The sequence below is a fragment of the Scardinius erythrophthalmus genome, assembly GCF_964197995.2.
Source record: "Scardinius erythrophthalmus genome assembly, chromosome: 3".
In the NCBI taxonomy this organism is placed as follows: domain Eukaryota; kingdom Metazoa; phylum Chordata; class Actinopteri; order Cypriniformes; family Leuciscidae; genus Scardinius; species Scardinius erythrophthalmus.
The window spans coordinates 46,569,846-46,597,158 of NC_138223.1; positions in this window are offsets into that span (position 1 = coordinate 46,569,846).

Sequence of the window (27,313 nt, forward strand, 5' to 3'; positions counted from 1 at the left end):
ATCTAGGAAGCTAATATTATTTTTCTTAATATAGAATCCTGCATCATGGAGAGAAAAAGAGGAAAAAGAACTTGTAACTTTGTTGCTACAGAGTTAGAGGTTTACCTGTTAGATTATAGCCACTTCTCCAGACACCACTACAATACTGGGCCTAGCCCAAACCATGAAAAACATCCCAAGACCATTATCCCACCTTCAACATCGGTCCATTTAATTTTTCCTACAGTATATAGTGTAGCAAGTTAGTCTTCAGAATTTTTAATAATTTAATAATTAAATTTTAGGGGACCCCCCAAGAGCCCCAAGTCATTTCGAACCCTGATTACCAGGCTATCTGTAGACATCTGACAGAAATAAAGTTAATCTGGTTATTAATAACAAGTGAAAGCAGCATTTGAAAAAGACATTGAAAAAGAGGCATGATGTGATTGGCTGCCAAAAAACACCCGTTAATCTTTAAGTTTTTATGAATTAAGATTTTATTTACTTATTTGAATATATTGTTTTATTTATTTTAGAGCATTTTATGGGATACCATATAAAATATACCTAGATTTTTTTTTCATAAACACAAACTCTCCTCCACCCACACTGTAAAAAAGAATACATTGATTTTATTAATATTAACATTTTAATTAATAAAAATGAGGCAACAGATTACAAGCAATATTATTAATTAAATTTAACAAATTAGATTTGAGTAATAATTAATCAAATGAATTCCTTAAAAGTTAACCATTTAAAATGAGTAAAATTTACAAAATATCTTTTATTGCCAACATTGAAGACACCTGGTGTTAACAAGCAGAATCACTGAAGGAGGAAACCATAATTAAAGTTACCATTGTGGAGATCAGTGTGTGTGTTTTAGTTGGGCTCTTGACCCTTAAATTATTAACTTTAAGTTTTGTTTGGCTACTGTACCTGAGTTATAACAGCCAGATGAACAAATAGAAAAGGTGATCTGATGGTGTTGGTTGTGATTTAACATAATCATTATTTCACAATCATTAGACCTGAATCACTGAACCTCATATAGAGTCCAATTTATGAGTTAAGTTAACTTTATTAACTATAGCAGTATAATATTTTTAGTCTTTTCAATGAAATCCAAATGATCAAATCAATAATAAAAAAAAAATATATATATATATATTTTAGGCACAAACACACATCAAGATTTTGCGTATGAATCTCAGCAATGGTGACAAACAGATCACCTCTGAACATAAGCTCATTATTTATTCATGCAGCAATGCATGATGGGAGCCATGAATGAGTTTTGATTGGTGGAACCCAGAATGCACTGCAACATGCTTTATTATTGTCACCATTGTTGAGAATCACAGGCTGATTATTGATGTCTGTGTGTCTCCTTTTTATGTCAGAGAAACATTTTAGAAACTTTTTGCCTTACATTGTAAAAGTTAAAAAATATTATGCCGTACAAGGAGAGTGTTGCTATAGTTAAGAAAGTAAACCTAACTCATAAATTGGACTCTATGAGTTCAGTGATTTTGGTCAAATGATTGTGAATTAATGATTATGTTAAAACACAACCAACACCATCAGATCACCTTTTCTCTTTGTTCATCTGGCTGTTATAACTCATGCACAGCAGCCAAACAAAACTTAAAGTTAATAATTTAAGGGTCAAGAGCCCAACTAAAACACACACTGATCTCCACAATGGTAACTTTAATTATGGTTTTCTCCTTCAGTGATTCTGCTTGTTAACACCAGGTGTCTTCAATGTTGGCAATAAAAGATATTTTGTAAATTTTACTCATTTTAAATGGTTAACTTTTAAGGAATTAATTTGATTAATTATTACTCAAATCTAATTTGTTAAATTTTATTAATAATATTGCTTGTAATCTGTTGCCTCATTTTTATTAATTAGATATCAATAAAATTAATGTATTCTTTTTTACAGTGCAGTGCTATTCTATCCAGAGTTACATTTTAACACACATTGTGTGTTAAAAATCTACACAAACGTCAAAATATCATCCACACATACTGTGTGCTGTTTGTTAACACATCTCTTTTTAGTGTTGGTTCGCTGCAGTTTGAATATACTCGACAATGGTGTTGACATGAATTTGTATATCGTTTGTCTTAAATCATGTTAAAAACACCACACAGTCATAGAAACACCGTTAACTTGATTTTCACCATAGAGAGTTAAATGAACCACCAGCAGTGTTAAAAACACTCTGAAACAGCGTTAGAGTTAATTACATAATTATGTGATAAAAGGTACAATATGTAAGAATTTTGCATTAAAATATCCCATAATCTCAAGGCCAGTGTTATATATTTTGTTAAGTTGATTACTTACAATATCCCAAATGTTTCCAACTATTTTAAAATCGTGAGAAAATTGCGATTTTAACCAAGGAAACGGGGCGTTAGAGCTGGGGGGAGCTGGGAGTCGCCAGTCAATTGCGTCATATCCGCGTTACCCTCGGTTTCCGCTCGTACTGCGTGGAGTCCTGGACAAATGCGGAAGTTGTAGTTGTAGCGTCTATCAAGCAACCAACGTTAGCTTGTTTCTTGCAGTCGTTATGGGACACAATTATTCTTTACCGATTGCAGCTGGTTCTGTCGACAAAACATGCTTAATTTTATATTTTCCAAATGTAGCATTCAGTAATAGTTATGTTTATGTAAGGGAAGTATAGATTTGTGTTTAGTTTATTGACATTGTTTATCACGTCTGGTGTTTATGGCCATGTAAATAAATATAGCATGTGTTATAAATAAAGATTAATCAGTATTTTGGCAAATGATGTGGGTATGTTCGAACGTAAAACTGCACCGCGTTATCACAACAATGAATTCGACATATACAGTAACATCTATGATAACCAAATTAGTATTAACCCTCAGAGGTCGACAATCACGTCGGCGTGATCTGCTCGCTTTTTTCCTTATGAGTTGAATTGAGACCCGAAATACTCTTTTGACTTTGATTTTACAAAACAAGTTTCATACATCAATCGATTCTGTTAAATGTGTATTATTTTTGTGTATACTCACAATAAAAACAAAGTGTAAAAAAATAAACACGAGGCGAGTTCTGCCTTCTCTCTGCCAGTGTAGTCCATTCTGAAACGCGTCCGAAAATGAACAATAACTAAGCGAATACTCAGTCAAACAGGCATACAGACGCACAGGCATGAAGCTTGAATTCTCTTCTTTTTAATGAAGTAATTTATATAAAAAACAAATATTCTCATCTTGTGAAATCTGTATTAAAAGAGAGCGATTCCAGTCGAGCTAATTACAGCTGATTCAGATGTAATGTGACTCCGCCCACGGAGAGCGCACGCTATTCAAACGCAAATGTCTGAGGCAATCTGAGCGCAATCCTGTGAACGCCCCCATATCAGCTCGAGAAAACACAAGTTTATTCAGATCATTACTTGTTCACACCGTCTTGCAGCGCTGTGAGGAATAATAATAATGGAAAATGTCCCTCAGAAGTGCGGGTATATCGAGGAGCGAGCTGAGGAATACTAGTAAGTTTTTTCCTTCTCACGTGAATTTCTTCACGTGGGTTTCTGTTTATGAATGAATGAACGGCAGAGATGCGCGCTGTTTACCACAGCTGGCAAAGACAGTTTAAATTTAAATCGCGTGTGTGAATGAATGATGATGTTTCAGCAAGCTGTATTGCTATACTGAGATGAGTAAAAATCGACTGAAATATGCTGAAATAAAATGTAGGCTATTTGTATCGTATTAAACTGCAAATTAACAATATGCCCTAATATTTCAAGAAAACAACGTTACAGTCAGGCGAAATATGAAAGTAATGAATACATAGATAAAATGTAGGCCTATAATCATTTTTTTTTTTTTTACAAAGAAAGAGTACACTTGAAATATTGTTGAAATTGTAATATTGTTGTAATTGTAACCTTTTTAATAAAATGGCAAAACATATTTACAAGATAGATGTAAGCAAAATCTTAAGTCTTAATAAGTCTTCTTCTAAATATATCTTTTGTCCTTGCATTGTGGCTCAGTCAGTGTCACACCTGAATGAATGGCTAATTATGCAGAGTCATTATGCAGAGTGGGTGTTCTAAGGTGTAAACCACTCCTCCTTCACGCCCCCTCGCATATTGGCTTTCCAAGCAAAACCTGTTTTACATCAATTTAAATCAATGTATGGTTTTATGTGAACGATAAAGCAAGACTATTTTCACATAATTTTGAAGAAAAAACTCTAGGCGAGGACATCCATTATTCAAAAGTCTTATTGACACATATTTACTATGTGTTTTGTGGCCTTATTTCAGAAAGTTTATTTTTTATTTTTTTCAATAACCATGCATAAACATTATTCTCTCAAAAATGAAAACATGTTTGTGCTTTATAGAGTGAATTTACACCTTTGCCATTAATATGTTTATAAGCAACTGAAAAAAGCACAAATGTCAGGGCATGTCAGAACATCTCAAGGACCCCAAAAACAGCCCAGACCCCAGAGGGTTAAACCTTACTTTTCTAGCAGTTAATTCATTTTAATGAAATAAAAGTGTGATGAGGTTCAAGAGTCAGGAAAGAATAAGACAGGGGTCGGCGTGACTGGGACTCGTACTTTATTAAAATAAAGCAAAACAAACAAAAGTCACGCACAACGCGCATTTACTGTGGGAACCGCGACGGCACAAAACAGTTCAAAAATGAGAGCTCGGATCCACCGGTTTTCTCTCTCTGCGTCCAATTTTCTCTTCAGTCTCTCTCGTTCCAGTGCGCTCTCTCCACGCGGATCATAGCAATAAGACACAGGTGTTCATCATTTGCACTTGACCTACTTGCGTCCCGCTCGTCTCTTCTCTCTCCCATTACAGACCGCGCTGAACCACGCCCCCCTCGCCACAAAAAGCATGTTATTATAAAAATAGAACTTAGCCTCATCCAGGAACATGATTTTTCGATTCCCGTCTGACTGATTTACATCATAGACTGTAAAAAATAGATTTACATCCACGGTGGAGTTTAAAATGACAGTTCCCATCATTCCACGCTCCTTCACATCGTCATCAAGCTACGCCGTTGTTGTTGTTTGGAATGTAGCGCCCTCTAGCGGCAAAAAAAAATCTTGCATATTGTACCTTTAAGTGATGATTGTTTGATTTTTTTTAAGACAATATAATTATGATAAGCAGAATCACTAAAGAAAAAAAAAGTTAAGAACTTTGCAGTTCAAAGGTGGTGCTAAGAATAAACAATCTCCAATGAAAAAAAAGTATATTTTATTGAATTTGAAATATATTCCCTTTTTCAGTAGTACTAGGGCTGGGCGATATATCGCACGATATTGTTATGCGCATCTCGTCAGTAAAGCCGGTTCCTTGATTAGTAGTAAATCGCCATCACCTGCTTTCAGATGGAGCGGCATTTACTACAAAGAGCCGTAGTTAACTGACAAGCTGAGCCATATCGCATTAATATCGCGGACGTATCGCCAGCGATAATTAATGCGATATGGCTCAGCTTGTCAGTTAACTACGGCTCTTTGTACACAGCAAAAACTCCAGTGTTAAATTAACACTCCTGGGAGTGTATATGAGTCCACACTCAAGAGTGTTGAAGTTAATGAGATAATTAAGTGATTCATTTAGTGATGATTGAACATTATTGAAGACACCTGATGTTAACAAGCAGAATCACTGACGGAGAAAATCACAAATTGTAAGCCACCGTTATGGAGAATAGTGTTTGCTTTAGTTGGGCTCTTAATAATGTTTATGCGTGGTTATTGAAAAAAATAAAAATGAAAGTTGCTTAAATAAGACCACAAAACTCATACTAAATATGTGTTCACAAGACTTTTGACTAATGGATGTTGTCGCTTCGAGTTCTGGCTTCAAAATTATGTGAAAATAGTCTTGCTTTATCGTTCACAAAAAACAATACATTGATTTAAACTGTGTAAGTCAGGTTTTGCTTAGAAAGCCAATATGCGAAGGGGGCGTGAACGAGGAGTGGTTTACACCTGAGAATACAATGTCCCACCCACTCAGCATAATGACTCTGCATAATGAGCCATTCATTCAGGTGTGACACTGACTCAGCCACAATGCAAGGACAAAAGATATATTTAGAAGAAGACTTACATTGACCATTTAAGATTTTGCTTACATCTATCTTGTAAATATGTTTTGCTATTTTATTAAAAAGGTTACAATCACAACAATAATTACAATTTAAACAATATTTCAAGTGTACTCTTTCTTTGTAAAAAAATGATTATAGGCCTATTATCATATGTATTCATTAGTTTGAATATACCCAACATTGGAACAGCTAACATCTTAGTTGATGACTTTATTTTTGACAAAAATAGTATATATATATATATATATATATATATATATATATATATATATATATATATATATATATATATATATATAACATATGAGCAGAAATTGCTAAACAAAAGCTATTTTGATGTGGCGGTATATTCTACAGTAAAAACTGTACCCAAATCTAGTCAACAAAATGTTGTCTTTCATATTTCGCCTGACTGTAACATTGTTTCTATGAAATATTAGGGCATATAAATGTTAATCTGCAGTTTAATACGTTGCTTATACAAATAGCCTACATTTTATTTCAACATATTTCAGTTGATTTTTACTCATCTCAGTATAGCAATACAGTTTGCTAAAACATCATCATTCATTCACACAGAAACGCGTCTTTTTGCGAGCTGTGGTAAACAGCGCGCATCTCTGCCGTTCATTCATTCACAGAAACGCGATTCACTTGAGAAGGAAAAAAACTTACTACAGTATCCCTCAGCTCAGTCGGATCCTTGCTCCTCGAAATACCCGCACTTCTGAGGTACATTTTCCATCATTATTTTTCCTCACAGCGCTGCGAGACGGTGTAAACAAGTAGGCTACAATGGTCTGATTAAACTTGTGTTTTCTCAAGCTGATATGGGGGTGTTCACAGGTTTGCGTGGATTGCCTCAGTCATTTGCATTTGAATAGCGCACTCTCCGTGGGCGGAGTCACATTAAAAATAATTAGATGAGATGAGAACAACTGACATCTCGCTCTTTTCTTACAGATTACATGAACTGAGAATATTTGTTTTTTATATAAATTACTTCATTTAAAAGAAGACAATTCAAGCTTCATGTCTGTGTGTCTGTATGCCTGTTTGACTGAGTATTCGCTGAGTTATTGTTCATTTTCGGACGCATTTCAGAATGGACTACACTGACAGAGAGAAGGCAGAACTCGCTTCGTGTTTATTTTTCTTTATTTGGCAAAAAGAACAACACTTTGTTTTTATTGTGAGTATACACAAAAATAATACACATTTAACAGAATCGATTGATGTATGAAACTTGTTTGTAATATCAAAGTCAACAGAGCAAAATTAATCTCTTTTGAACTGATAAAAAAAAAGCGAGTCTACACAGCAAAATCCCCAGTGTTAAATTAACACTCCTCAGTGTACATATGTGTCCACACTACAGGGTGTTAAAATTAACACTGAAGCAGTGTTGAAGTTAATGAGATAATTAAGTTAACACTGAAGCAGTGTTGAAGTTAATGAGATAATTAAGTGATTAATTAAGTGATGATTGGCCATTAGTGGTGACACCTGATGTTAATAAGCAGAATCATTGACGGAAAGAGAAAAAACAATAACAGAAAAAAAGAGAAACACAAGAACTACAACTGACTACGAGTCATTACACATTGTTGCACTTATTATTACCAGTTTGACTTTATTTCTGTTATACATCGACAAAAGTTATTGAGATTCAACAGAAGTTTAGACGGTAATGTTTTATGGAATTTTTATTTTCAAGTTACCATTATGGTGGTCAGTGTTTGCTTTAGTTGGGCTCTTGACCCTTTTCATTTTTAAATATTAGTTTTTCTCTGACTGTTCCAACATTGTGTTTATAAAGCACATTTGTTACTGCAAGAGAAAACATGACCTGCTCACAATATGTTTTGATGACAATGACATTATCAACATGAATCTTTGACTATATGCTTGATGTCCTAGGGCCTGTACCATGAAGCTGGTTTAGGTGGCTAGCCAGCTATGTTTCAGTTTAGTTTCCGCCAACCCTGGGTTTTAGGTACTTTGAAAGTAGCTTGGCTTTAATCGGTGTTCGTCGACATGGTATCTTACGCTGCACGGCTAACCTGCTCCGGGGCAGGTTATGTTCTGGATTCGAGATCTCAGACTGAAGTTTGACCAATCAGCTGAGAGCAAAGAAACATATAGGTGACGTAACTTATTCCCAGTGTCTGTTGCAATGACTTCACCTTTTCTTCCAAATCCGGTGGACACCTCAACGCAAATTGTTTGACGAGCACTTCGTAGAGAAAGAGTTTTTAGCCAGACAAAATCCACATGCCTTTCTTGATGTATGAAAGATACAGATTTTCCACGGAAGGAATGTCTTATCTTTGCGAACTTCTTGAGCCGCACATAAATAATTTAACACGTCGAATTCATGCACTTACTGTACCGCAAATGGTATTGCGTTGCGTTTTTTTTTTGCAAGTGGTACATTCTTGCACGGTGACGCACAGAAGCTAGGGGAAAACATATGTTTGTCGAACCATTCGCAAGGTCACTTTGCAGGAGTACATGAATAGTTTCATTAATAGTGTTCCCCGGACATTTATCGATCATGTCCATAAAAGAGGGCTTTTATAAAATTGCCAGTAAGATATATTGATAGGGTGACATCACATGAACACATTTTCTTTTTCTTTTTAAAGCAAATTTCACAAATGTACTATACAATATAATACATGTTAAGAATTATTTTAAATCTTTTTTTATTATTATTCTGTTAATCTTATGATAGGATTCCCTAGAGTCATTGCAACATGTATGCAGTCTATTGCCAATCTCCACTGCTCTAGGGGAACATGAGGCAGATTATGTTAATAGGAAGTCCTATCAGCCTTAATGGTCAGGTAGAGATGATGTGAATATGTGAGGTGATTATTTTCTGTGAGATGAATCTTTAAATTAATAGTAACATTAACAGATATAACAATGATCTACTAAACATTTCATCTGCAGACGACTTGTGGTCATGAACGTATGATCACAAGTTTGGATGCCAAATGGCCTGGCTCCAGTGCTTGACTCACGAATTTTCCATGAGTATGTGTTGTGTCAGCGCTTTGAGGAAAGCAAGTTAAATTTGGTACAGTACAAAACACTGTTAATTTGAACTGAGATAGAAAAACCTACACAATAACCCCCTATCATGACCCTCAGACAGGGGCACAGCACCGCTTCAGTGTGGCCCTCAATAAAACCAGAGTGAAGATAGAGATGACCTTTGGCATCCTAAAGGCACATTTCAACTGTGTTCGGCCCTTAAGAGTCACCAGAGCGGGCATTACAGATAGTGGCTGCATGTGCCATTCTGCACAATAGCCACCAGTAGAAAGGAGCGAGAAACACCACAAAACCAGCTTCTCCCCGGTGAAACTGACCCGATCACACTTGACCACCCAGCTGGTGCAGATGTAGATGCAATCACCATACAATATTACACTTAATAAAAGCACATCGAAACTGCAGATAGGTCTCAAACTGTTTTATTGGTTTTGTGGGATGAGAGGGAGAAAGAGAGCAAGAGAAAGTTGCAATAATAAATATTCATACTAAAGTGTTACTTGGTTAAATAAGTTCACATAACAGATCAGTTTTATCCAGCTGTTTGATCTCCAATTTATTTTTTATTTTTTGGAGCCTCCTCAGCTCACAGTCCAGCTCAAGTCTCCTTTAGTGAACAGTCCAGCTCAAGTCTCCTTTAGTGTGCAGTCTAGTTCAAGTCTCCTTTAGTGAACAGTCTAGTTCAAGTCTCCTTTAGTGTGCAGTCTAGTTCAAGTCTCCTTTAGTGAACAGTCTAGTTCAAGTCTCCTTTAGTGTGCAGTCTAGTTCAAGTCTCCTTTAGTGAACAGTCTAGTTCAAGACTCCTTTAGTGTGCAGTCTAGTTCAAGTCTCCTTTAGTGTGCAGTCTAGTTCAAGTCTCCTTTAGTGAACAGTCTAGTTCAAGTCTCCTTTTGTACAGGGCCCTGACTGAGTCTGTTTCCACCTGAAACATAATTCCACCACAAACGTGATCATTACAAGTTTTCTGGAGGCTCATCAAAATCACAAAAAGTTCCTTGACTTTCTACAAACACAGGACTTACTGTAATTTATGTCAAGGGTTTTAAATCCTTACTTTGTTCACATTTCTTCTGTAGTCCATAGAGGCCTCAGTTTCTGGGGCAGGTTGTGAAAAATCCTACAATAAAAGAGATGTGTAAGGGCCAGTCCCTTTATAATGCCACACATTCAAATGTTTGCCATAATAAAAAGCCCAGTGCATTCACATCAGCAACTGTCTCAGAACACACAGACAGATTGTCTTCATCATTTCCTCCACCCTAATAAATAAAAATAGGCCAATGTAAAGCATAACTGTTGTAAAGCAGGTTATGTTTGGTGTTCTGTCTGCTGTATACTGACCTCTGTGTGGGAGACTGTGTGTATGTGTGCTGGCTTCAACAGGGACACTGTATTTCCCTCTACTGCAGAACATACAGTCAGCCATATTTAAAACTTAAAAGTAGTAATGTATTGCACATGTACCCAGTGTTACTTGCTTAGAGGAGCCAGCACCAGGGTCAGATTGTACAGCACCTGTACTCCCATCCGTAATCGGCCGTCCCTTATTGCCTACTCAGAGCCAACTACTATGCCAGTGTATTCTGGTTTTCTGAATTTAATTCTTTATTTCTGTTTGCTGCAAACAAGTGTTTGTGATAAAATGTTCACAAAAGTAATAAAAGGTTGTGGTAAATACTCACCACTTTGAATTATATTTTTATATTTTGTCTTTATCTGCTGCCAAGAACATTTGGAGTTGGGGTTGCATCTAAAAATCTAAAAATCAATGAATATTAATCTTTCTTAGTACATACATGCACATTTTTTATATATTATAAAAATAGGCTACAGGCTATTACACATATGTATATACATACATAATTTTACATAAATATAGAACGTATTTGTTTAAAGCAGCACTAGGTACACAGTAAAAACCCCAGTGTTAAATCAACACTGCTCAGAGCACATATGGTCCCACTCTACAGAGTGTTAAAATTAACACTGAAGCAGTGTTGAAGTTAATGAGGTAATTAAATTAACACTGAAGCAGTGTTGAAGTTAATGAGATAATTAAGTGATTAATTAAGTGATGATTGGCCATTAGTGGTGACACCTGATGATAACAAGCAGACTCACTGAAGGAAAGAGAAAACAAGAACAGAAAAAAGAGAAACACAAGAACTACTGACTTCGAGCCATTATTGCACTTATTTTTTTACCAGTTTGACTTTATTTCTGTCATACATCTACACACTGTCTTATTTAGATTTAACAGAAGTTTAGATGGTAATGTTTTATGGAATGTTTCGTTTCATGTCACCATTATGGTGGTCAGTGATTGCTTTAGTTGGGCTCTTGACCCTTTCCTTTTGAACATTAGTATTTCTCTGGCTGCTCCAACTCTGTGCTTATAGAGCATATGTGTTGTGGCAAGAGAAACTATGACTTTGGCTGTGTTTCCTGAAAGCATTGCAAGCCTAATTTGATCGTACAGACCGTTTGTTGCAGTTGGTCTGCAATCAAGTAAGGCTTAAGATGCTTTTGGAAATACAGCCCTGGTTATGATTTGGTGATGAAATTACTAGTGACCTGATTCAATGATGGCACCCATCATTATAAACTGATTATTCACATGTTTTATTAATTTTTCACAACAGTAGTTACTTCCAGCAATGATTTAATGATCTGAAAGTTTTGAAATCACACAAAGACATCAAGAATCTACATATGAATCTCAACAATGGTGACAATCAAACAAATGATTCATGTTGCAGTGCATGATGGGAGCCACCAATCAGAACGCATCAATGGCTGACATCATGCATTGCAGCATGAATAAATTATGTAGCTGAATTGTTCTGTAATTTCCATTGTTTGCTTTTATTTTGCTATTGTTTTGTTCTGACTTTAGTAGCTTGTTTTGTGATGTTCAGAGTTGATCTGTTTGTCACTAGTTTGTTTATTGTCACCATTGTTGAGATGCATATGCTGATTCTTGATGTCTGTGCGTTTAAACACAATAACTTCTTTGCACAAAGTATTTTCAAATTTTTTCCTATTGCTGTTGGATCTCAAACTGTAGAATCTCAGAGCTACAATCACCAATACTAAAACGAGACATCAAGCATATAGTCAAATATTTAGACTCTGAATTACATCAGTGAATCAGGACACTACATAATGATAATGTCATTATCATCAAAACATATTGTGAGCAGGTCATGTTTTCTCTTGCAGTAACAAATGTGCTTTATAATCAATGTTGGAACAGTCAGAGAAAAACTAATATTAAAAAATGAAAAGAGTCAAGAGCCCAACTAAAGCAAACACTGACCACCAAAATGGTAACTTGAAAAGAAAACTTCCATAAAACATTACTGTCTAAACTTCTGTTGAATCTCAAGAACTTTTGTCGATGTATGACAGAAATAAAGTCAAACTGGTAATAATAAGTGCAACAATGTGTAATGACTCAAAGTCAGTTGTAGTTCTTGTGTTTCTCTTTTTTCTGTTATTGTTTTTTCTCTTTCCGTCAATGAGTCTGCTTATTAACATCAGGTGTCACCACTAATGGCCAATCATCACTTAATTAATCACTTAATTATCTCATTAACTTCAACACTGCTTCAGTGTTAACTTAATTATCTCATTAACTTCAACACTGTTTCAGTGTTAATTTTAACACTCTGTAGAGTGGGACCATATGTGCTCTGAGCAGTGTTGATTTAACACTGGGGAATTTACTGTGTAAGAATTCCGTTTTGGTCAAACAACGACCCCTAGAGTCGCTGTGGACTACTTGTATTTAACGTTACTGTCGTAAATACCACTCACGCAGAGCAGTCTCTTCACTCACGGCCTGATCTCCTTCCCCCTGTATACCGGTCCCTGTTCAGTCGGATGGAAGCTGTAACGAGTGGAAATAAGGTGTGGCCCCTTTAAGAGCTGCGTGTGCCCTGTTGAACTGTCGCAGTCTGTATTGTATGTGCGCCTCGAACACCCCGTAAGCGGGTTGTTTCTGTCTGATGCTCATTCTTGTGTTTGATGCTCATTCGATTGGGGAATAAACACAACGCGTTACAAATCGTCGGACATCGAACAAGCACAGCTAGCCTCCGAAGATGTCTACTAATCCATCAAACAAGAACGCCAGGTGCTTTTTAGCTCACACTAACGAGTGAAAGCTTGTCCGAGTGATATACAATATAAGCAATATAACGTTACTTACAAGTCCAACAGCATGTGAGGACGTGTTGAGGGAAGTGAGGTAGCCTATGCCGTAAAGCAGTCGAATTTTGTAGTTCTTTCTGTGCGCGGGTGTTACTAACCGAACCCCGAAGTTTAAAAGTACGATTAAAAGCGATACAGACCCCGTCAGGCTATGGCACATGTGTCATTCAACCTATTGTAAGTCGATGTACCATCACAAGAGTCTTGGAAATATATTATGAAGGTTGAAAAGTTACCTAGTGCTGCTTTAACTTACACATTAACAATCAGCAATCTTTCTCCAACAGTCTTCTCTTGCTTTGGCAGCAGAGACCGTATTGTTTCGAGCTTGAAATACATATTTAAATTCATCGTAATTCTGAATGATTATCTCTTGCTCCTCCGCGGAAAAATATATCGCTCTCGCTCTGCCCGCGATTGGTTGTTCAGTGTCGACGTCACTCTTTTATGTGCACGCGCGCATGGAGTAATCATAGCTTAAAGATCAAAGCCTGAGTTGACAGAGAAAGTTGATGAGCTGCATCATGGTACCAATAAAGCCTGATTGCATCGGTTTGGTTTTGTCAACTCAAAACTAATCCTGTAACCCCGAGTTTGTTCAGCTACCTTCATGGTACAGGCCCCTGTTTTATTATTGGTGATTGTAGCTCTGAGATTCTACAGTTTGAGATCCAACAGCAATATAAAAAAATTTGAAAATACTTTGTGCACAGAAGTTATTGTGTTTCAACACACAGACATCTAGAATCAGCATTTGAATCTCAACAATGGTGACAAACTAGTGACGAACTGATCAACTCTGAACATCACAAAACAAGCTACTAAAGTCAGAACAAAACAATAGCAAAATAAAAGCAAACAATGAAAATTACAGGACAATTCAGCTGCATAATTTATTCATGCTGCAATGCATGATGTGAGCCATTGATGCGTTCTGATTGGTGGCTCCCATCATGCACTGCAACATTAAGCATTTGTTTGATTGTCACCATTGTTGAGATTCATATGTAGATTCTTGATGTCTGTGTGTGATTGTAAAACTTTCAGATTCCTAAAACATTCCTGGAAATAGTTACTGTAGTAAAAAATTAATAAAGCATTTGGATAATCAGTTTATAATGATGGGTGACATCATTGAATCAGGTCACTAGTAAGTTCATCATCAAATCATAACCAGTGCTATGTTTCCCAAAAACATCTTAAGCCTAACTTGATCTCAGACCAACTGCAACAAATGGTTTGTTTCAAGTGTATTTAACTAATTTGTAGTTCTATAATTGTTACACTGTTCTAGATTTAAGTCACCACCAACTTGAAATAAGATTGGAAACTGGCATTTTGAGACAAAATGTCTTGAAGTTAGCATTCCTGACTCGTATTAGGCAGTGCTCTTTTGCCATAAGCAGCCATAATTTACCATCCTGTCATCATCTCAAGTGTATTTACCTTATTGTAAGCTGAACAAAAGTAATACTGTTCTAGATTCAAGACATTTTACCTTCTAGATTCAAGACATTAACTACTGTTTACTAGACAAAAAAAGTGAAAAATAGACTTGCATTTAACCTTTTTTTTTTTATTTAAACAGCAAAAAGTCCCAGAGGACTGCATAAAAGGGAAACAGCTTCATTTTTCTCAACATTTTGGCTCACAGTATTTATGGAACAGCAATATGAAAACATAGTAGAACGTTTTATAGATTATAAATGTAAGATCCCTTAACCCTACTCCCACACCTAAACATACCCATTTTATAGACAATATTAAAAGGATAAAACGTAATGGACATATGTGTAGGGAAATGGCAGTTCTCTTACGAGAGTTCTCTCGTACTGCGTTCGTAGAACGCTGCGGGAAAAGTCTCTTTTCACGAAATACTGAAGCAAAATTATCCTTAATTTTCATATTTGTAAAACGCATTGCAGCAGTGCACAGCCATGGCGAGACGGCTCGCTCACTCATTGGCTGTTCTGCGGCAACTGCATGAGCCTATCGAGCGAGGGCTGATGCAATATCAGACCAATGAGAGCGCTTCGCGCGCTCCTCGTCACATCCCGCCGAAACGGGTGTGGCCATCCCCTATAAAAGGAGCTCGAGTAGGCTGATTCAACTGATTTTCATCTCTTCAGCGAAGCTCACGCATCGCTGGATCACGGAGAAGCAAGCGTCGTCGAGGCAAGCTTTTCAGCGGGACGAGCCCTCGAAGCCGCTGGCCTCGCCGCCTTCTACTGCCGTACCTGCTGCGCTTTCCGGCGCTTCATATCCTTTATCTGCTCTGTTTTGTGTATGTGTGTGTGCAGTGTTCCCGAACACTCACCCCTAAAAGAGCCGCGTCTTTTTCAAGATGCCATCCTGTGGCTCGTGCCGAGCCCCGCTCATCGATGGAGACCGCCATGTTATTTGCGTCTTCTGTCTGGGCGAAGAACACGCAGCGCTCGCGCTCGCTGACGGCGGCTGCCCTCACTGCGAGCTTTTGCCGATGGCGACTCTGCGGACTCGCCTGGCACAGTTCTCCGAGCCTGCGCCCCCCGCCGCGTTGCCGCGCCGTAAGAAGCGCCGCTCGCAGCGGGCCCCGGAACCCACCTCTTCCCGACAAAGCTCGCCGGCTCGCCCGCCAGCTTCACCGGCTTCCCCCGAAGCACTTCCTGATGCTCAGCGCCCGCAGTCTGCCGCCGCTTCATCTAGGAAGTTGTTTCTGAAGTCGAGTCGGTCGAAAAGGATTCCTGCTCTCTGCTAGCTTCAGGCAGTGAAGACTGGGCGAGCTCTGCGGATCTCACGCCTCCTGCCCGAAAGCCGTCGGCTAGAGCTAGCATCGAGAGGGAGCTCATGCGAGTACTCGCGTTGGCCGCGGCGAGCCTCGGCCTCGAGTGGTCTGCACCGGAACTCCCCTCGCGCACCCGGCTTGATGGTAGCTTCCTCCCTGGTGAGCGTTCTTCTCCTGTGTCTAAGCCCGCTCCGTTTCTTCCTGAGCTTCATGAAGAAGTGGCGAAGGCCTGGAACGCTCCCTTTTCTGCACGAACACGTTCGTCTGTATCCCCAGCATTTTCCTCCCTGGATAATGCTCAGGATCGAGGCTACCTCACTCTGCCGCCGGTGGAACAGGCGATAGCAGCCCACCTTTGCCCGCCCTCTGCTGGACGGCGGACTAAGCCAGTGCTGCCGTCGAAAGCCTGCCGCATGACGTCGTCGCTGCTCGCGCGGATCTTCTCCGCCGCTGGGCAGGCGGCATCGGCCCTGCACACCATGGCCACGCTTCAGGTGTTCCAAGGCGATCTCCTCCGCAAACTGGACGAGATAGGACCTGAAGCTATCTGCATCACGGACCTGAGAAGCGCGTCGGATCTTTCCCTCCGCGCTACCAAGGCTGCAGCACAAGCCATGGGACGCTGTATGGCTTCCGCTACCGTAGCCGAGAGGCATTTGTGGCTGACGCTCACGGAGATGGCTGATGCAGAGCGCAACGCGTTCCTCGACGCCCCGCTATCCTCCGCTGGCCTCTTTGGATCTTCTCTCTCCGAGTTCGTGGAGAGATTTTCCGAAGCCCAGAAAGCGTCACAGGCATTCAAGCACTTCCTACCGAAGCGCTCCAGTTCCGCAGCGGGCCGTGAGAAACAGGCCCCTCGGAGCTCACAGCCTCAGCCTCCGGCCGCCCCCTCTCAGCGACAGCAGCGCAGCTCACGCCCTCGCTCTCGCTCTACCAGCCGCCGCCCCACTCACCGCGGGCCGCGACCAAGGGTTGTGTTGAAGCCGGAAGCCCCAAAGAAGTCCTAGCACGCCTAGGAAAGCGCAGGTGTGTAAGCCCCGTTGCGACCGGGCCCTCACCAAAGCGCACCGCTGTCTCAGTCCCAGGAATTGCGACTGCTTCAGCGTTCTCAGCAGAGCACAAGCCCGCACAGCTGCCCGCTTGCCTGCACACAAAAGCCGTTTTTACGGCTACCCAGATAAATCCCGAAAAGAGTGTATTTTCTGGTGTCCCGGCCAAGGCCGATGGTGCTATAAATGTAGTGTTGATGCCCACTTCCCTGTGCCCATCCCTACACACAAGCACAGCCCTGCACACAGGGCCCGTACTCATAAGATCGACACAGTTCGATCGCGCCACAAACATAGTCAAAGTGCCCACTTCCCAGTGCCCACAAACGCTATGTCTGGCAAGCCACAGGCTCCCTGTAAAAACGGGACCTGTGAGCACCCGCTCTGTTCAAGCAGACAGCGCGGCCAAAGCAGTAAACGTGCCCGGTCCCCGCCCACGTTCACTTGTAGGCTGCATGAGTCCCATGAGACCTTCTCAGACCTCCCTCGTTCAGATAAACACTGTAGCGGGGTCGAGGATGAGCGTGTTGCCCGCTGTATTATGCGCGCTCCCCGCCTCAAATGTCACAGGCGTAACGCCTATGCTAGCGCGCCCCGAAGCGCCGCCGTCGCACAGCGAACAGAGCGCGCTTCGCATCCAACCCCTAGCCGGCCATGCAGACGCATGGGCCGCGCTTCCAGGGGTTTCGGACTGGGTGCTAGACATTATAAAGAGAGGCTTCTCGCTACAGTTTTGTCGGCGCCCTCCACGCTTCACAGCGCGCGTCGAAACTACGGTGAATTCAGAAGTAGCACACCTGCTTCGCGCCGAAATATCAAAACTGTTGAGCAAAGGGGCGATACAACATGTATCCCAAGCTCAAAGCGAAGGGGGGCTATACAGCAGATACTTCCTAGTCCCCAAAAAGGACGGTGGTATCAGACCCATACTAGATCTAAGACGACTAAACAGAGCTTTAGTGAAACGCAGTTTCAAAATGCTCACAACCAGCAAAATCCTCGCGCACATTCGCCGAGAAGACTGGTTTATGTCGATAGATCTAAAGGACGCGTATTTCCAAATACAGATAGCGTCACGCCACAGGCGATTCTTGAGATTCGCCTTCGAGGGTCGGGCATACCAGTATACAGTCCTGCCATTCGGCTTGTCCCTGGCACCCCGTACATTTACGAAGTGCATGGACGCAGCGCTCGCCCCCCTCAGACTCAGGGGCATGCGAGTGCTGAACTATTTGGACGACTGGCTGATCATAGCTCAATCACGATCTCAGCTCGTGGAGCACAGAACCATGTTACTCGATCACCTCGAGAATCTTGGTATCACGATCAATTGGACGAAGAGCTCCTTGAACCCCAGCCAAACTATTTCGTTTCTGGGCATCGTTCTGGACTCTCGTTCTATGACGGCGCGGCTGTCGCAACAGCGCGCGCTGCGCATACAGCACGCAGCGAGGTCCTTCCGCTGCGGTGCGATTATCCCGCTCAAACGTTTTCAGAGGATGCTGGGCCTCATGGCCTCAGCATCATCAGTTCTCCAGCTGGGCCTGCTTCGCATGCGCCCTCTGCAGTTCTGGTTGAAAGCGCGAGTGCCACGCGGAGCGTGGGCACTCAGCCGATTGCGCCTCAAAGTCGATCAAGACTGCGCAGCAGCCCTGAGACCATGGGCGGCGGGCGATTGGTACCGTTCAGGTGTAAGCCTGGGGACTTCCTCGAGAGTGAAAGTGGTGTCTACGGACGCATCCACCTCGGGATGGGGAGCGCTGCTCGAGGGCAGGCCGTTCTTTGGCCTCTGGTCAGAACGAGAAAAGCTCCATCATATCAACTGCCTGGAAATGCTAGCAGTTCACAACGCGCTGACGCGCTTTTGTCCCCACATCAAGGACCAACACGTCGTAGTCCGCTCGGACAACACGGCCGTGGTGTCCTACATAAATCGCCAAGGCGGCCTCGGTTCCAGTTCCCTTTACAGGCTGGCCGAGCGCCTCCTAATATGGGCTCAGCGCAACCTGAGCTCGCTGAGAGCGGTGCATGTGCCCGGGACACTCAACCTGGGTCCAGACAGGCTGTCCAGGAACAATGTTCCCACGGGCGAATGGTCTCTACACCCACAAACAGTCCGGCTGTTGTGGCGGAGATTCGGCAGAGCGGAGGTGGACCTTTTCGCGTCCCCAGAAAACGCTCATTGCCCCGTGTTCTTTTCAAAGAACAACAGCGCGCTGTCCCACAAGTGGCCGCACTGCCCGCTATACGCGTTTCCCCCAGTCTCCCTCCTACCTCAGGTGCTGGAGCGAGTCAGGGAAGTGAAATGCCCGGTACTGCTTATAGCACCGTTCTGGGACAACCAAGCCTGGTTTCCAGTCCTGATGCAGTTAGCAGACTCCGCCCCATGGCCAGTGCCATTGAGGAGAGATCTCCTCTCGCAGGCCAGGGGCTCGATTTGGCACCCACACCCAGAGCTGTGGTCCCTTCATGCGTGGACGTTCAACGGTTACCCGTTAGCCTCACGGATGGAGTGCTGAACACCATCACTCAGGCTAGAGCGCCTTCCACCAGGCGGCTTTATGCCTCGAAGTGGTCGGTTTTCTCCAGCTGGTGTACAGCTCGGGGCCTGTCACCCCTCGATTGTGAGGTGACGGAGGTTCTCTCCTTCCTACAAGAGCTGTTGGATAAGGGCAGATCCCCTTCCACGCTCAAAGTCTATGTGGCGGCTATCGCAGCGTGCTCGACAGCAACGCCAGGCCAGTCACTGGGTAGGAATGATTTAGTCATCCGCTTCCTCAGGGGAGCTAGGAGGCTGAATCCCCCCAGACCTCCCTCAGTCCCGGTGTGGGACCTTTCTACGGTCTTGGCAGCCATGAAAGGCCCCCCCTTTGAGCCTATCCAATCTGTTAGCCTCAAACATCTGTCTTTCAAAACGGTGTTTTTGATGGCCCTCGCTTCGGTGAAGCGCATAGGCGATCTGCACGCGCTCTCTGTGAGTCCAACGTGCTTGGAGTTTGGGCCCAATGACTCCAAAGTCATACTCAAACCTAAGCACGGCTACGTGCCGAAATCCCTCAACACTCCGTTTAGGGCTCAGGTTATTTCCCTGTCTGCCCTGCCGGGGTCAAACGAGGAAGGGGACTCGAGCTGTCTTTGCCCCGTTAGGGCGTTAAGAGCTTATGTGTCCCGCTCCGCTGCCTTCAGACAGACGGAGCAGCTCTTTGTCTCGTTCAGTGGACGTTCCAAGGGAACGGCTATTTCGAAACAGAGCCTGTCCAGATGGGTGGTTGACGCCATAACAATGGCTTATACTACCAAGGGCCTTCAGTGCCCGTTGGGCATTAGAGCGCATTCCACGAGAGGCGTTGCCTCATCGTGGGCCTGGTCTAGCGGGATTTCCTTACAGGAAATATGTACGGCGGCGGGCTGGGCCTCGCCGTCTACATTCATAAGGTTCTACAACCTAGAAGTTCCCGCCTTGCAGGCCAGGTTGTTTTCGGTTTAGCCGTATCAGCTGTCTACCACGACACTGATTTCGCAGGCGCACAACGCCACCGAATACTTCACCGCACTTGCAAGCCAAGTGTTTTCGGCGTATTCGAGTCAGCTGTCTAACACGGCACTGATATCGCAGACGCACAGCGCCGCCGAAGTTCTCTGGGCAGAATTGTGTAAGACCCATGTTTTCCCACATTAGCCAGGCTCCCTCCTGCCTATGTGATGTTATATCGCGTCTAGAACGCACCTATTTGGGCGAAAGTGTGTAAGTCCCACATTTCCCACATTAGCCAGGCTCTCCCTGCCTATGTGACGTTGTATCGCGCTTAAGGGCGCATCCATTGGGCGAAATTACGTAAGACCCACATCTCCCACATCAGCCAGGTTTTTCCCCTGCCTATGTGGCGCTGTTTCGCGCCTAAGGGCGCATATATCTGGGCAAAAATTTGCGTAAGACCCACATTTCCCACATTAGCCAGGCCTCCCCCTGCCTATGTGATGTTATATCGCGTCTTAGGACGCAGCTATCTGAGGGTGGTTGTCCCCCCCCCCCTCCAGACTCTCCGAAGTCTACCGGGTGATTATGCACTGTATACCTGGACTAGCTTCCAGTGGTCGGTGTTTTCTCATCCCAGCACGCACGGCGTCTTACAAGTGGTTCCCGCAGCGTTCTACGAACGCAGTACGAGAGAACTCTCGTAAGAGAACGTACTCGGTTACTAACGTAACCTCGGTTCTCTCTAGAAGAGGGAACGAGTACTGCGTTCCCTGCCGTGCGCGCGGTTCGCTCTGGTTCGCTTCGGCGATGAAAACCAGTTGAATCAGCCTACTCGAGCTCCTTTTATAGGGGATGGCCACACCCGTTTCGGCGGGATGTGACGAGGAGCGCGCGAAGCGCTCTCATTGGTCTGATATTGCATCAGCCCTCGCTCGATAGGCTCATGCAGTTGCCGCAGAACAGCCAATGAGTGAGCGAGCCGTCTCGCCATGGCTGTGCACTGCTGCAATGCGTTTTACAAATATGAAAATTAAGGATAATTTTGCTTCAGTATTTCGTGAAAAGAGACTTTTCCCGCAGCGTTCTACGAACGCAGTACTCGTTCCCTCTTCTAGAGAGAACCGAGGTTACGTTAGTAACCGAGTACGTTTTATTAACAATATAGCATTAAAAGATAGTTTGAGCCACTAATCCTACCCCTAAACCTAACCATTTCTTAAAACTACGTAACTACAATTATAAAGAAAAACAACAGACATACACGTTAAATCACAATAATTTAGTTATTGAGAAAATGTCAAAACCGGTACCAAAAGTCGTTCACATGACGATGTGTCGCAGTCCTCTCTGGCAGTATATAATAGTTTTGTATGAGGTAACGTTACAGAGCAGAATTTAAGTTATTAATCCATGAAAATGTTAATCCGGTTTCGGTTCGCTGTTCGCTCTGTGAAGGCGTGCGCGCTTCTCCATTTCAAATGTAGTACACCAACTTAAACACGCCATGTCACAATTTGTGACGAAGCATGCGAGAGCCAATGAGCGTTTGATATCACTGCCGTAAAACATGTCGGAACGCTTCGGGCGCAATTTTTGTTTACGGTCGCTGCTGAGAAATTATGAAGATCACTGGATAAAGGGCTGAATTTGGATCTGTTTCTTGCAAACAACGCATGGATTCTAAAGATTTGGATTACACCAAGCTAATAAAATGTATGTCTTTTGTGAATTTATGTTGTGTTTTAGTGTATTATGGGTCTATAGAAGAAAGCGCCTTTTGTGTCTCACGGTAAATAAACCAAATATTACAAAATGGTTAAACGATTAAAGAAGGTATTTTTAAGGTTTTAAAGTGTATTCTTGTTTAACACCATGTAGGCTAATCCTCCAAAACGAGTTTGCAGCAAAAGACACGAACAGAGCGAAATGTTATTATTTATGAGTAATGTTAAACTGTATTAATAAATGCAACTGCAAATTTAATTGGTAAGAATTGAATGCAATAGAGTCAAAACATTAATGCCACGATTTAAATATGCATAAGTTAAATAGGAATACGTACAAATTTGTATGTAGGTAAAGTTGTAAATAAATTACGTTTTTTTGCTGTCAATACGTAAATATTATACGTACTCACTGTACTCTCCATTGTGAGTTGTTGTGAGTTGGGCATGTTGACCTGCAGTTTTCAATAAAGCAGATTTGTTGTCTCAAGTCAAGTCTATTTCTTGAAACAAGACGATTCATCTTTTACAAATAACACAGCAGCTTAAAAACCTTATGACATGTCAAAAAAGCAAGATATTTTCAAGACAGTTTCACTTAACAAGATATTCAAGATGCACTGTCTAAAAACAAGCTCCTTTATCTCACTTAAATCTTGGTCTTTAGGTGATTTTGTCTTATATAAAGTGTGATGAGATATTTTGACTAGAAATTAGAAAAATGTACTTGGCAAGATTTTGAGTTTTTGCAGTGCCCAAATCATAGTTTCTCTTGCCACAACAAATGTGCTTTATAAACACAGAGTTGTAGCAACCAAAGAAAAACTAATATTAAAAAGTAAAGGGTCAAGAGCACAACTAAAGAAAACACTGACCACCATAATGGTGACATGAAACGAAACATTCCATAAAACATTACCATCTAAACTTCTGTTAAATCTAAACAAGAACGTGTGTAGATGTATGACAGAAATAAAGTCAAACTGGTAAAATAATAAGTGCAATAATGGCTCGAAGTCAGTAGTTCTTGTGTTTCTCTTTTTTCTGTTCTTGTTTCTCTTTCCTTCAGTGAGTCTGCTTGTTATCATCAGGTGTCACCACTAATGGCCAATCATCACTTAATTAATCACTTGATTATCTCATTAACTTCAACACTGCTTCAGTGTTAATTTTAACACTCTGTAGTGTGGACACATATGTACACTGAGGAGTGTTAATTTAACGACTCAGGGGGTTAAAGCGGCGCTATGCAGTTTTGGCAATTTCTTTTTGCTTGCAGGTTTATCTATAGAGCTCCCCCTACAGCTTTGGAATAGATATTCAAAACTCGTTGGTGATGATTTAATTTCACAATGAGCTCATATATTACTGACACTGTGAGTATCACTGTATGAGAATGGTGTGATGTCAGTGTGATCATCACATAATCTCACTTGTTGACTGGGTCAAGTATTAACTATACTGGAACTGACTAGTCAAATTTGTCAGAATTATTTGGTCCTCCAGCAGTAGATTTACTAGAGCCTTATTGGAGTCGTATGTATATATATATATATATATATATATATATATATATATATATATATATATATATATATATATATATATATATATATATATATATAATTTTTTTTTTTTTATTCTGACTGCTGTTAATCTATTATTCTTATTTAGCACAGTGATTTATTACTGATAGTTTTATGTGCTGGTAACATGAGTTCTGCTCCTCATGGAAACACTGACTTCCACTCGATCTAGATTAAGATCAAAATGAATAAAATACAACATAAATGGATAGGACTTTATGAGATTATTTTCTAAAGTTTTGTCTGACGCAGATGTATTTTATTATTGTCTTCATGCTGATTTCTGTCATTGCAGATATAAATATAACGCTGGAGGAAGGATGCACCGTAAGTTGAGTTTCTGAAATTGAAGTTTTATATTTTAACAATATAAGTGCATGGTCTAAAAGGGTCGTCTCTATTCTCTTAATGAGTAATGGGTGTGTTTTGGGCGTAACGTGCAAAAAAACAATCAGACTTATCTCCCATTCCCTTTAAAAGTCAGTTGTGCGAGCACGTCATGGCGGATTCGCTATTTACATGACGCAATTTGGAAGCAGAAAGACTTAACACTTCACCGGAGAGGAAACGGATCTGCTTATGTGCGAGGTTAAAGCGCAAGAACACCATCTACGGGACAAGCCGGATTCCACGTTATCTTTATGCACACAATATTAATCTTTTACATTGTAATTCTTTTATTTTTAATATTTGGCATGTTTGTGTGCTGCTGCGCGTCCCTGTGCACTCTCAGAAAATAAAGTACATAATTGTACCTTTAGGGGTATAATGGCTTGTCACTGGGGCTGTACCCTGCATAGGGTACATATTTGTACCCTTGTGATTTGTACCTTAAGAGACCAGTCTTGTACCTGTGGTGACAATTTTGTACCTTTATTTAACAGTACAAAAATGGATCCTTCAAAAATGGTATAAAATTGGCTCTGACAGGGTACAATCGTTGACTTTAATGATATATATATATATATATATATATATATATATATATATATATATATATATATATATATATATATATACAGTGAGAAAAATAAATATTTAAACACCCTGCTATTTTGCAAGTTCTCCCACTTAGAAATCATGGAGGGGTCTGAAATTGTCGTTGTAGGTGCATGTCCACTGTGAGAGACATAATCTAAAAAAAAAATCCAGAAATCACAATGTATGATTTTTTTAACTATTTATTTGTATGATACAGCTGCAAATAAGTATTTGAACACCTGAGAAAATCAATGTTAATATTTGGTACAGTAGCCTTTGTTTGCAATTACAGAGGTCAAACGTTTCCTGTAGTTTTTCACCAGGTTTGCACACACTGCAGGAGGGATTTTGGCCCACTCCTCCACACAGATCTTCTCTAGATCAGTCAGGTTTCTGGGCTGTTGCTGAGAAACACGGAGTTTGAGCTCCCTCCAAAGATTCTCTATTGGGTTTAGGTCTGGAGACTGGCTAGGCCACGCCAGAACCTTGATATGCTTCTTACAGAGCCACTCCTTGGTTATCCTGGCTGTGTGCTTCGGGTCATTGTCATGTTGGAAGACCCAGCCTCGACCCATCTTCAATGCTCTAACTGAGGGAAGGAGGTTGTTCCCCAAAATCTCGCAATACATGGCCCCGGTCATCCTCTCCTTAATACAGTGCAGTCGCCCTGTCCCATGTGCAGAAAAACACACCCAAAGCATGATGCTACCACCCCCATGCTTCACAGTAGGGATGGTGTTCTTGGGATGGTACTCATCATTCTTCTTCCTCCAAACACGTTTAGTGGAATTATGACCAAAAAGTTCTATTTTGGTCTCATCTGACCACATGACTTTCTCCCATGACCCCTCTGGATCATCCAAATGGTCATTGGTAAACTTAAGACGGGCCTTGACATGTGCTGGTTTAAGCAGGGGAACCTTCCGTGCCATGCATGATTTCAAACCATGACGTCTTAGTGTATTACCAACAGTAACCTTGGAAACGGTGGTCCCAGCTCTTTTCAGGTCATTGACCAGCTCCTCCCGTGTAGTTCTGGGCTGATTTCTCACCTTTCTTAGGTTCATTGAGACCCCACGTGGTGAGATCTTGCATGGAGACCCAGTCCGAGGGAGATTGACAGTCATGTTTAGCTTCTTCCATTTTCTAATGATTGCTCCAACAGTGGACCTTTTTCACCAAGCTGCTTGGCAATTTCCCCGTAGCCCTTTCCAGCCTTGTGGAGGTGTACAATTTTGTCTCTAGTGTCTTTGGACAGCTCTTTGGTCTTGGCCATGTTAGTAGTTGGATTCTTACTGATTGTATGGGGTGGACAGGTGTCTTTATGCAGCTAACGACCTCAAACAGGTGCATCTAATTTAGGATAATAAATGGAGTGGAGGTGGACATTTTAAAGGCAGACTAACAGGTCTTTGAGGGTCAGAATTCTAGCTGATAGACAGGTGTTCAAATACTTATTTGCAGCTGTATCATACAAATAAATAGTTAAAAAATCATATATTGTGATTTCTGGATTTTTTTTTTTTAGATTATGTCTCTCACAGTGGACATGCACCTACGATGACAATTTCAGACCCCTCCATGATTTCCAAGTGGAAGAACTTGCAAAATAGCAGGGTGTTCAAATACTTATTTTCCTCACTGTATATATAATTACACACACACTGAATTAAAATCAGAATTTATTAAATCCTTTTCATTTTCACATTTTCCAACATTTCATTTTAAACTCAATGTCTAACTGTGACTATAAATTATTATCATCTGAGTAAGTGTAATTTGCCTGAAAGTCCATTTCATCTCCTTTCATCTCGACGACGGTTACTTCTATGCCTGCTTCTGATATTTTCTGAAGGACCTCCTCGGTTGAACCATGAGTAACCGTGCTATGACTTCTTCTCCACCGATGGCCAAAAGAAAGAAAGACCGCAAACTGGACATTCTTTTAAATTGAGATTCAAGCAGCCAATCAGGGCTGGCTCCACATATACTCTCAGAGAATAAAGTACATAATTGTACCTTTAGGGGTACAATGGCTTGTCACTGGGGCTGTACCCTCAAGGGTACAATATTGTATAATGCTTTTTGATCCTCAAAAAGTTACATATATGTACCTTGAGTGTTAATAGTGTATAAATAATGTTATATAATGTTAATAGTTTACGGGTCAAGAGCCCAACTAAAGCAAACACTGATCACCACAACGGTGTCTTAAAAAAATAGATTTTCTCCTTCAGTGATTCTGCTTGCTAACATCATGTGTCTTCAATAATGTTCAATCATCACTCAATGAATCACTTAATTAGCTCATTAAC